General features: G+C 46.4%; 1 non-coding gene across 1 annotated transcript; it reads left to right on the top strand.

The window, feature by feature from the left end:
- The first annotated feature begins 2,387 nt into the window (after window positions 1–2,387).
- Window positions 2,388–2,503, top strand: Trnal-caa (transfer RNA leucine (anticodon CAA)). Its single transcript has 2 exons — window positions 2,388–2,425; window positions 2,458–2,503. It is a non-coding gene; the product is annotated as a tRNA-Leu (tRNA).
- Window positions 2,504–12,184: the final 9,681 nt, after the last annotated feature.

Raw genomic sequence — 12,184 nt, 5'->3', positions numbered from 1 at the left:
TTCTGCAGTTGATGAAGTATTTAATTCCGCAAAAGTCAAGCATGTTTGATTTTTTATAAAGGAACACTGCAAATATCCCTTCTGTGTTGATTTGTTGTCTCATATTTGCGTAATGTCTTGTTCTTCTTCCAAAATGTTGACAAGTATGAACATTACACCGGACATAGACGGGTAGATTTAGCTGTGACTATATAAGACTATGGCGCAGGCACTGTTTTGCTTTGGCCGGGTGGCTGAATCGAGTCACAGACAGACAGACGGACAGACAGACAGACATACAGACATACACACAGACAAAATTTCTGGGTTTAAGTAGCCCAAGAAAGACTATCGTCTTTAAAAATTCAGTCGACCGACCGCCAGGTTTTAGTAGACAAACTGGCCGGGAAAAAAAAAAATCGCCCGCATTTTTAGAAATAGCATTGGAGTCAACTCAAACCACGTTTTTAGCTTGGTGGTTATGTTTACGGGCGGGTAGCCGCTAACGGTAACGTTTACATAAGACCTTCACAGAGTATTGATACGGCCTTGGGGGAGCGGAAAGGTTCGGTCACATTGTCCGGAATCGTTATACACGTCTCTAGTCTCGCTCATATTGATTGAAGATGCCGGACTTATACGAACCATCGTATGTAACAGTGTGCCCACGAAGAAGGCCACCATTTTCAACCGATGCTCGCCAGTATGCCAAGAAAAACTGTCTTTCGACGCCAGGAAAGCAGCATCTGTTAATACGTACCTGGAAATTTTCAAAAACATTTAAATTGAAATTGTGGTGGGTAAAGGGGTGGTCTAAGTAGTTAACCCTTTGATGCTTATACTTGTTCATACTTGTCACCATTGTTGAACAAGAACAAGATATTATGCAAATATAAGGCAGAAAGACAATACATAAGTCATATCTGCAGGGTTACTTTTATGGACGCTTGGTTTTTTCGATAGCAAATGGAATACTGCATCGTTTGCAAAAACCATCGCGTGCTGTTGCCCGCGCCACTGTAGCTTCTGACGGCACTTTAAGAAATCAAACGGCAACAGTTACGAAAGGTTCTATTAGATAGGTTCCACGTTCCGTTTGGAACGCGCACGGAGAAGGGCAACGCGGTTCTATAAACGTTTGAGTAGGGCGCCTCGATTCACGCGAGTCTCCGCCGTATGGCAGCGCTGACATGGAGGAACACGGCCTGGGGCAGTGGAACGCGGTAAATTTAAATTGACTTGAGCAAACCTCTAGCGTATTTACCTTTGGAGGAGCGCGACGGAAGAGGAACAGCACGAGAGGTGAGAGGGAAAGAGAAGGGAGGCATTTACTCGGCAATTGTTGACGAAAGGCTATTGTCTTTCGTCGATATTTGCAACGAAAAGAGCTTATACGCGGCCATTTTTTATATGTTGTAAGGGTGTTAGTTACAGACAAAAAATTAGTAGTGGCTTAGCTCTGCTATGCCAGGATATACGTAGCGTGAGCTAAGGTTCAGCAATCCAGTCCAGTCCAGTCCAGTCCAGTCCAGTCCAGTCCAGTCCAGTCCAATTCAGTCTAATCCAGTTCAGTCCAGTCCAGTACAGTCCAGTCCAGTCCAGTCAAGTCCTATCCAGTCACTGCTCCTCGCGCATGCTCAGCACGGCTCTTCACGAGCCACGCGAAACGGCTATCAAGCGGCTCCGGTTCAGCGTCAGACTTGGCCACTGCACAATTGAGGCGCACACCTGGGCACGCGCCGGCGCCAGTGCGTCTACCGCGGCTATGACGCAACACAATCCAACGCAATCCACTTTAATCCAATCCATTCCAATTCAAGCCAAGCCAAGTCAAGTCAATCCATTTCAATCCAATGTCCCTCGCGCTTGCGCAGAACGGCCCTTCACCGCACACGCGAAACTGCTCATCCTTGGCCAGTGTAGCTTACGCTACAAAAGGGTGTAAATCAATTTACAGTGTGCGCACTGAGGCTCTGGAAGTGGGCTACTGGACCAAAAAGGGGCTAGACGCTAGGGACATTGTGGTAACGGCGTGGGTTTCGCCTGGCCATTCCCGGGGATGATGGTCGGTTCTTCGGAGCCCTTACCAGCATTTTGGCGCCCAACGCAGAGCCGGCCGTCGGTTCCTGGAAAGGCACAGCTCAATGTGACTGTATCATCATCAATTTCGTGCTTTTGGGCATGGCTCGCTTTCGTAGTATGTAAGTATTGTAAGATAATCTGCTCCTACCTTCAGTGCTTTTAGCACTTTCCTGATACTGTGGGGAGATTTGCAGAGAAGCTGTTTACGTCTAGCCCCTGTATATATCCCCAGCATGAATTTCCAGGGCGGCTCGTGGGCTAAGAAATATCCGCGTACAGAAAGTCTGCTAGTATGATACATCGATCTGTTCGCTCCGGTTACAGCTGTCAGAATGGCCGAGTGGTCTAAGGCGCCAGACTCAAGGCTCTGCCTTGCCCTTGACAGGGGTACGGGATTTCTGGTCCACGATGTTGGGCGTGGGTTCGAATCCCACTTCTGACACATTATTTTTGTTTTTACTACAAAACTGTGTTACCTATCCTCTGTGTGCAAACCGCGCATGCATTCTCCATAGTTAGGCAATGCCAAACCGGTTTTGGTGCAGAACCGGTTATGCCGTTATTCAATTCACCCATTATTTCAATTTGAAAGCTGGATAAGCGGAGTGATCGGTTATCGAACCTTGTTAAACGGTTTTGTAGCCGCATAATTGAATATCAGAATTTCTGGTTCGGATACGAAAGATATCTTTCCCAACAAAAGCAGGTTTTTGTCGTTGATTTTATGGCGTCACTGTTTCGCCGTTGCTTTTGTGAAGCCAATCTCTTGCCCGTGGCAGCGCCATCGCAGAATATATTTCAGACCCACCAAAAATAATAGGCACGAATTACATGAAGGCGGGATCTTTTTTTAACGATCAGCACTCTTACAATGGTTGTACACGTAAACAATTCCTACAATTCATACTAGCTTCCCTTTGTTTCGCCGTTTGTTTGTTTCTTTTTTTTTTTGCATCATGCCTAGGGTTTCGCCGCGTTATGGCGGCATGGGTACCTATTAAAAGCATTAAAATAACTTTACATAAATAGGGCTGTCACGCCCCTATCCAACAGCACGGAAACAAGCAAGTTAAGTGCGTTTTCATTCGCTCCACTCCCTAACTCGGCCCATTTCTACACAACAGCGAAACGTGATGGCAAGGCGAATGACATTTTGTAGCATGAGCTACACTGGTCGAGGCTGAGCAGTTTCGCGTGGCTCCTGGGGTGCGGTGCTGCGCATGCGCGAGGAGCAGCGACGTCATACAGCGCAGAGAACGTTGCTCGCTGCCCGGCGTCTCTCACACACCCCACGCGCCCAGCGTCTTCGCCGACCGCCGCTCCGCACGTAGCGGCCCGGTCCACTTGATGATCATGCCAGGGGTGGCCGGGTGTGGAATTGATGGTACGTGCGTCGCAGCAACACCGGCGTGCGCCTGTGGAACCAGCTTAGCTCTGGGGTGATTGGTGACGCTGCGCCGGAGCCGCTTGATAAATATACTTGTGTCACACAACGCGTGTACCGTGTTTGTGTCATTGAAGCAGCAGTAAGCATGATAATCAAGCTAATCCCAGACAACCAAGAAAGCTAAGAATAACCAGTTGAACCTTAAATCACGCTACGTATACCCTGGCATAGCCGAGCTAAGCCACAGCTAATTTTTTCTAGAGGCACTAAATAATGGTTCTCTTTGTGGTGATAAATTTACCACCAGTAGTGCCATTGTCTGACATGAATGTTGTCCTGATTAGCAAGTTTTGCCAGGCACGGAGTTAGAATTATTAGGGGCGAAGCTCCTCTTGCTCGGGCCCTGTCACGTCCGTCGTTGCCGCTGTATCCGGCACATTAATGATGATTGTGGCAGGATCACCCTAGGGATTGGCCAACCAAAGACTGGCCGAAGAGGTCAAAACGTTCAACGCGTTCGTTGCTACCCAACAAGGAGGAGAGGAAGAAGAGGTTGTCGTTCGTCGCCTGCGAGCTCAAGACACGTACCGTGGGTACGCGACACAAGACGGTCTGCAGAAGGCGACGGCCAAGGTGGCTAAAATGTCACAGACCGAATTCGCCAACTTACGCATGGAGATTCTCATCATCCCAAACAAGCCCTATATAATCACCGCAAACATCGACGTCGTTGACGGGCTTGTCAACGGAGCGGTGGTAAGCTTGACGTGTCGAGTCTTTATATGATGTGAGGGCGAATCTTTCACGGTTTTACCGATAAGCATTTTAGCGTCGCCCCTCTCATCATCATTCCCTTCGTAGAGATGGCGGGATTTTTTTTGATGCATTAGTATAAAAAGCCCCATTTATGAGGACGACAAAAATCTAAACGCTCATGTCTCATACCCAGCATGACAAAACGCGCTGTACATTAATTCACAAGGTAAGAGTCAGGGAAAATCACACGACCGTATTTTGGAATAAAAAAAAAATTCCCCGCATTTCCCCGAGGGGAAGAATGTGAAAGTGCGAATGCACGAGTTGAATTTGCGCTGTTCGGTAATGTTCGCGAAAGAGAGATCACACACACACACACAACTACAAAGAAAGAAAGATGCATTTATTCACAGACACCTATTTGTGTTGTCGTTGTACTTGATTGCTAGAGCGGATCTCAGCTTTGAAATTTCGTGTCAGTACTCCTTTAAGCGGGTGCATTAGCCCTTCTCACGCCCGATTCCTGGCCAATCCCCCACGTGGGTATGTGCCATGTCAGCGGCCAGGCAGCGCGCGCCCATCTCCCCCCGTTGCCAAGGGAGACGAGGAGATTCCTGGCCAATCCCCCACGTGGGTATGCTATGCGGACATCGCCGGTGCTGGAGTCCTGGAAATAGGATTCCACCCTTGACTCCACCCCCTCCTCTCCTACCTTTGTGAATAAAGTTTACCACCACTACCACCACCACGCAGGTTCAGGGTCGCTTAAGAAGTGCATTCGCACTTAAAAAATAAGCTTGCACTCAAGCGCAAGACTTGAATGGCGAAGCTGTTGCTGGCGAGTATTGTCGGGCACAGAGTCAAGTTTCAGTATAATTTTTTATTTGCATAGTTGCGATGATATCGTCGTCATATCGTCATGATATCGTCCTTGACGCAGTGTTTTTGGACTTTTCCAAAGCGTTTGACGTAGTTCCGCATGCTGACTTAATAACCAAACTGTTCTCTATGGGCATTGAGCGCAATATTGTCCATTGGATAGCATGTTACTTGTCCTCACTAATACAATACGTGGCTGTGAATGACTGCATTTCCGATGCATTGGATGTGCACTCATGAGTGCCACAAGGATCAGTGCTTGGTCCTTTAATGTTCTTAGTCTATATAAATGATATCTACTTATCTGTTCAATCGCCTGTGAAGATCCGGCTGTTTTCGGACGATTGTGTTGTTTATGCCAATGTAACTCAACACTCCGATCAAATAAGACTCAATGATGCGTTGCACTCAATTAGTGTATGGTGTGAAACATGGGGCTTGAAGCTTAATACTTCTAAGACGGCGGCTATTACATTTACCAACAAAAAAGAACCTTTGGAATTTTCCTGTACTAATAACAATGCTCACATAAGTAAAACCCAGCGAGTGAAGTATTTAGGTGTTACACTCGCAAGCAATTTAAGTTGGGAACCCCATATGGAAAACGTTTGCAGCAATGCGCTAAAAAAAGCTGGCATTTTTGAAACGGAAATTGCGTCGTACCTCATCGACCGTTAAGTTAACAGCGTACAAAGCTCTCGTCAGACCAAAATTAAAATATGCGGATCTGATATGGAGCCCGCACCAGAAATACTTAATCCAGAAAATAGAAAGAGCGCAAAATTTAGCCTTGCGGTTTATATACTCCACATACTCGCGTTTTCCAGCGTGTCCGTTCTTCGCGACAGGGCAAAATTGAAAAAACTAGCTCATCGCAGAACTGTATCTCGTATTAAGTTCTTATATCAGCTGTACCACGGTCACTACAAAATACCTCGTGAAAGTTACTTAACTGAGCCCCCCATGCGGTCTGATCGTACAAACCACAGCAAAACAGTTAGGCAACCATTTAGTAACATTAACGTACGTCAATATTCTCTTTTTCCGCATGCAATTTCACTATGGAATAAATTACCCGAAGAAGTAGTTAACGCTAATACAACAGAATCGTTCATTCAGCTTGCAAACAACCTTTCCTTTGACCAATAATTTTTTTTGTTTTTTTTTCTCAATGAAGGCAGCTGCTTCCTGCATTCGTTTTTCATTTTATGTGTAGTAAGTAATTTCTTTATGTATTCCTTCGGTGTATGTACTATTATGAGCAATATGAAAGGGAACACAGGAACGCGTGGCAAACACCCTCAGACCCAGCTATCAGTGATACGCAGCGGCCGCCGTCGGAAACAATGTGGAAAGGGGGACGCTGTTCTAACAACTGTTTCCATTCCCGCCGTGCGTCTTATCGGCTTTCGGACGATACCATATCATCGCCGAAATTACTTAAGCTGTTGCTTTGTCGGAACGCCAGCGCAGTGGGAGTGCCAACAGTTAGTGGAAGGGCGCCCTCCTTTCCCCCTTCGTTTTTTACAGCGCCATCCGCGCATCGCTCCGAGTCTGTTTCGAGGCTGTTTGCCACGCGTTCCTGTGTTCCCTTTCATATTGCTCATAATAGTACATGCTTATTACTGTTATATTACTCTTGTGTATTGTGTTGCATTGATGTGTGTGCATATTTTATTACTGCTATATTACTGTCGTGTTCCGAATTGCGAAACACATTTTTTCTTGGTTCTAATCAAATATATTTTAGCGGTAGTTGTAAATAATGTATCTGTACTATGTATGTACCCACTCCTGCTTGTGCCCGAATAGGACCTGCAGTATTTGTAAATAAATAAATAAATAAGTAAAAAAATATGTATCGAAGAGGTCATCGTCTTCTTCGTGGTGGGTGCTGGATGCTAAGTCATCTTCAGCATTGTAGGCTTCCACCAGCTCTTCGTCATCGATTCGCGGCAGCGGTGACGGGATCTGCAAGTCATCTCGGGAAGGACTGGCACACTCGTAGCCATGTCTCCAACTATCTATAATGGCTCAAGAGATTGCGGCGGCCCCGGTGACCTCTCCCAAGCGCGTATATGCGTTTCCTAGTCAGTACAGCCAGCCGACACCTGAGCTTGCTTATGTGGGTTATATGACTTAACAAAACTTGTTGAGCTAGTTGGTTCATGCTTATTGGAAAGACTAAAAGGGGGCGCTAAGCAGACGAAGACGAAGTAAGACACAAACACCACACACAGGCGTTATATCGCAGCATAAACGTACCTAAAGCATACAAAACCACCCGAACTGAAATAAATAGCAGCCAAAACGGACCTGCAATGGTTAAATACCACGGTGTAGAAAAATATTCAACAGAAATGGCCGAAAATAACCTAACAGGAAAAAACTCGCAAAAACATACAAGAAGCAGTAGCTGAAACTTACCAAAAGGCAACGAAATCCCATTTATAATGCATAAAGATGTCATAATTAGATTATATGTGTGACAACAAAAGTTAATATTCAAATATGGCAAACCCTTGAAAAAGAAAAAAAAAGGTAACGAGATTTTAAACCCGGGCTAGGGTGTTCGCTTCGCAGGAGCGGAACTACTATACTACGAGACCAAGCGGTTGTGAGCGATTAAATTGAGGGCCACATGCACTTGGACATAGCTTCAAACATGCCCCTAGATGGCGCCACGCGTCGTTTGGCTGTGCTAACTAGGAAACGCCTATACGCCTCCCGCGCAGGGTGGCTTTTCACCCTTAGCATCAGCGCTGGAGTGTTTTTTTTTACATGCCCGTTAGCGCTTAACGACAGCGCTGGAGTTTTGTTGTTGTTGTTGTTTTTTGTTGCTAAAGGCACTGCGCGATCCGGGGATTCGGCATTCGCCGCGAGGCACGTGCTCACGAGCGTTCGGGGTTCTCGCTCGTCGGGGTTTTTGGCAGTTTTCTTTTTTTTTTTTTGCTAAAGCCACTGCGCGCTGCAGGGGCGCTCGGCGGTCGCCGCGAAGACGAATGTTCCGCATTTTCTTGGTATTTCTTTCGTGCAACGGCGAACTTGCGGCCATTAACAAAAGCTCCGCTGTTAAAAACTGAACTAAGTTCCACCCAGTGTGAAGTCTGCAGAAACAGCAGAGTGGTGGGTTGTCTTTACGAAGATTCCTTTTAGCTTGGGCTTCTTTTTAGATGCGAAGCATCTCATGCTCGGGGCTGTGTCCCTCCCTCCCTCGTTGTCGTTGTCCGCCGTCCGCACTCTACTGCGCATGCGCGTCTCTTCAGCCCCTTCAGTGTCTGGGCAGACGTCAGCGCAGTCCACTATAAAAAGAAATAGTTAGGCGGTGCCCGGTTTCGATCCCACGACTCCCTAGCCACAACGGGAGGTAGGTGGCGCTCTTCCCACTGCGATACAAACCGAGACGGGAGCATGTGCTACGAACGCGCCTTATGTCCTTCACTCATTCAAACTACGTCAAGAAGCTACTGATACAACGAAGGCACGTGAAGCTGAACGCCAACGGAAACAACGAACTGAAAACTAATGGGAACTTCAGTCGACCCCATGGCTTCTTCGCATACTACTCGGGGGTTCCCCTACGGGAAGATGGTGTAATTTTTTTTGTTCGTAAGGTTTTAGTCGTCTTGGCGGCTCATTGTCACGTAATGTTTTTTCCGGATAGGTCTGGTAAAGTAACAGTTACAGCCGTTTTGTGTAACCATACCCCCTTTGTAAATGGCCATGCATTGGCAGGAGACAGTTTCCTATAATGTTCACAGCTTCACAGTGAACTAAGTATTTACGATCTGAAAATGAAACTCGCCACAACAACCGCGTAGCATTGGCGGCTAGTTGTCATATACTTTGTTTCGGGATACTTGTGATAACACGAGAGTTAAAGTCGTTTTCCTTACTCATACTCCATCCGTAGATGCCATGCTTCACTGCAGAACAGGCAATGTGGAAAAGCCAGCTTACAAACACCAAACTTACTTTGATTTTTTAAAGTAGGCTTCACCTTCGAACAGAAGTGCATTGCTGGGAAGACAGAATTGGGACAATATAAGCCGTCTGATATTAAATTATGGAGGCACTAAAATTTTTTTAAATTTTTATGATTTTTTTTTCTATACTGGGGAACGGTTTTTTGAGCGGCAAAAAAATCTGCTGCAGAGAGAGTGTGATACGATACAAGTAGAGACTCTCGTGAGGCCAGCCCTAGAACAGCTCCGCTGTAACAAATGAATTCCGCGTTGCGTTAGTGTCGGCAAAATTACCCACCCAAATCACAGTTTCTTGCCATTAGTACCGTTTTTTCGCGCGCATAACCGGCACCAAAAATGCGAGAATTTCAGTGGAAAAGTAGGGGCGCGGATAATACGCGGGGTTTTTCTTTTAGTGTAGCTTTACGGCAATGCGCGTTGTGCCATGAAGCTCCTACGCAGAAACACTGACAAGCCTTCCATGGCAGCGATTGCGCAAAACATAAAGGATAAGAAAGAAAAAACAAAAACGAGCGCACTCTAATTTAAACCGAATTTTATTAGTGAATTGTGATTTTCGCCTGGCACTCAGTGTATTCTACTTGCTTAAGGTACGCTTTTTCTGTCTACGTAGTATGTGATGTGTTCCTTGAGCAGTAGCTTTGGTGAAGCCTTTCCTGTATCCAATGCGCGGGAAATACGCCACGATTTTTTTTTTGTTTTCCGGTGGACTAAAAGGGGGGGAGGGTGCGGATTATGTGAAGGGGCGGTTTATGCGCGCGAAAATACGGTATAGCCCTTCCTGGTGATGTGTGAGCCACAGGAGTTATGTCGACATTAGACAAATCGTGTTATATTTAATAACTCCTAACTTGGTACGAACAAAATATTTAAATTTGTTGATGTGGCACCATGCCGCCGTAATTCGGGCAATTTTAGTTGGCTATCAAAGGTCATTAAAACTCACGTAACCATGTCGCAGATTTGCGTAATAAATCAGATCTCGTGTTCAGGTTCTTGAAGAAATTACCCGATCACCCAGCTACTTGACAATGTTACATCGTGGCTAGCAATTTATTACGTGCATGAGTGATGCAGTTCGCATGACTGAATGTGTTATCATGACACAGGCTGTACAGAAGCTATTCAAATGATACCCATCAAGAGAACTGAGCGGAAACAACAGGTGTGTGACGCTAACTGTGGGGTCTGACATGTTCCGCCTAAAACGGGACAAAACAGGGCCCGGGAAAATACCGAGAAACGGGTCCCTTGTTGTGGCGACGTTGAGGTTCACCAGGCGGGCGCACGTGGCCCCATGCTTATCGCGCCGGAATGACAAAGCGGATTGCGCAAGGAATTTCGCTTCGTTGGCGGTTCGGTGATGTTCGCGCTGTCATACAGCTTTGAGTTTGAGAGGTTTCTTCGAAGATTTTCGAAACTGTAGTAGAGACCGCCTTATACCCTAACGAGAAAGGGAGTTTAACGACACCTGCCGATGTCGGAGTTTAAATGACATGCATTTAATAATCAAAGAAATCGTCGAAGGTCATTCGCATTGAACAATCTGCGCCCATAAGTCGATGGCGAAGCTGGGTATGAAAACATGCCAAAACATCTTCAGACGGCATTACGAGGAAACGTGGGATATGTAATGAGCAGTTCATTAGCAAGTTTTAGCTGACCGTTTTTTACGGTCCGCTCCGCATTGATAGCAAGCGGGAGTGTTGTTGCGCATGCGTGGCGCGCATGGTCGCGAACGGCATTGGCTCCGGTTGCATTGAGCCTGCCGCCGATACCGGAGAGGACCGTCTAAAACGGTGAGCTAAAACTCTGTATTATTGACATGTCAATGTCTTCTGTAACGTTACGCCTTGTGAGCAAGCACGGTCTTTAGAAGAAGTCCACAAAAACCCACTCGTCAGTAAAACGTGCCACTTCCCGTCGCATTGCGTTGTTTTATGTAATAACGTTACGGTTACTGCCGTTTCACCACGCATAAAAAATGCTGATTTATCGCGCATTTACATTGAAATCAAATCCACACATTGAACAAGTTGCTCGTAGCTTGGAATATATTAGTCTTGCGGCCTGAAGCATTTCCACAGGCTGCCCATTCGGTACGCGATAATTTAACTTACATTTTCCTCACTGCGCCTCACAAAATATCAAATCACACGGAATTTTTCGATACGGCTGCCTCCGAGACTTCTTCGAAGAATTTGAAGGGTTTCTACTAGATGATTTGTAGTAAAGCCGGTACTTTTTGCTTTGGAGAAATTTGTTCGAAATGGCTAATACTTGCCTCCGCAAGTGGCAAAGTTACATCATGAATATTTCTCCTAAATCAGCATAACTACTCTTTGAACCTAATCTTCTGTTGCTGCACGACAGTTCGTGCAGCTGATGATTGTACTTGTGAAAGCTACCCACGCGTGCTGCCTTCGCTGTTGTGTTCACGGCACATTTGTTATTTTCTGCTTGGATGACAGCGCGGCCAGTAAGATTGCTTTCAAGGCCTCTCATAGCTTCCGCCTTGGTAACAGACGGGATCACGCTTTTCTGAGGAGGTGGGAGGGGGAGGGGGGGGTAGTCACAGGTTGGACGGAACGTTCCCTAGAAATTCTGATGTACTTCTTAACCTACCAGCTGGGGAACAAGGTGACAAGTACAAGCTCAACTGCAGAGTTTCACATAGTGTCTAAAATTGGTTTCAACGTTTTCGACGAGCAAAGTAGCGCTGTTGTTAGAGCGAGGCTGTTATCCTCTTGTTGGTCGGTAAATTTCGTGTCGCAAACAAAAAACCCAGACAGGACCCCGAAGTTCTCGCCCAAGACGCCGAGCGCGTTCGCCAGGCTAATAGGTGTGCAGCATAGAACTCAGTATTTGTGTGAAAGAAGAAAAAAACACACAAAGCATCGAAACCGCATGATGGATGACGAGGCGCCGGTGAACAATACCCGCCCATGTGTTGTGGTCTCTCTACCTCGCAATATGCATAACCCTAGCTTTGCACAAGGCAGGCATTCATGCACACCGCGAGGAACCACCGTGGGTTCGAGCTAGTTGAGCACGCTCACGATACTGAAACGCCGTCGCGCCAACTTAACACCGCCTCTGTTGGGCAGGTGGAGAA

The sequence above is a fragment of the Haemaphysalis longicornis genome, unplaced genomic scaffold, assembly GCF_048455015.1.
Source record: "Haemaphysalis longicornis isolate Haplotype H1 unplaced genomic scaffold, Haemaphysalis longicornis Haplotype H1 scaffold_10, whole genome shotgun sequence".
Lineage (NCBI taxonomy): Eukaryota > Metazoa > Arthropoda > Arachnida > Ixodida > Ixodidae > Haemaphysalis > Haemaphysalis longicornis.
This window is presented reverse-complemented; position numbering and strand designations above follow the sequence as displayed.